Raw genomic sequence first — 655 nt, 5'->3', positions numbered from 1 at the left:
GTTTTAGACTGCATTTATTAGATAAAAAATACTGTAAAAATATTATTAATATTTTTTTTTCTATAATAGTTTTTTTTTTTTTTTACTATTTAAAAATGTTTTGGGGTTAGTAAGAGTTTAAGGCTGCATTTATTTGATCAGAAATACAGTAAAATTATTACTGTTGTTATTTATTATTATTATTTATTTGTACTATTTTTGTTATAACATGCCGTGAAAACATGTAATGTGGGGATGGGAGTTTTAGGCTGCATTTATTTGATCAAAAATACTGTGAAATTATTACTTTTATTATAATTTATTTTATTATAATTTTGTATCTCTATTTTTGTTTTAACGTGCAGTGAAAGCTTGTTTTGTGGGTATGGGAGTCTTTGTACATAATTGCTAAAATTATAATAAAATAACTTAAAAAAAATAAAAAAGATACAGTAAAATTGTGATATAATTTTAGAATTTAAAACTGCTTTCAATGTGAATATATTTTAAAATGGAATTTATGTTATTCATAAGCAAAAATCATGAAGCAAATGATTCTCTAAAAATAATCATTCTGTCATCGTTCATGTCATTCAAACTTCTGACTTTTTTTTTAGAAGATGAAGATAAAACTGAAGAACAGTTTGCTTCAAAATACACTGCAAACAACAAAAGA

The sequence above is a fragment of the Leuciscus leuciscus genome, assembly GCF_965113295.1.
Source record: "Leuciscus leuciscus genome assembly, chromosome: 6".
In the NCBI taxonomy this organism is placed as follows: Eukaryota; Metazoa; Chordata; class Actinopteri; order Cypriniformes; family Leuciscidae; genus Leuciscus; species Leuciscus leuciscus.
Note: the sequence above shows the minus strand (reverse complement) of the source record.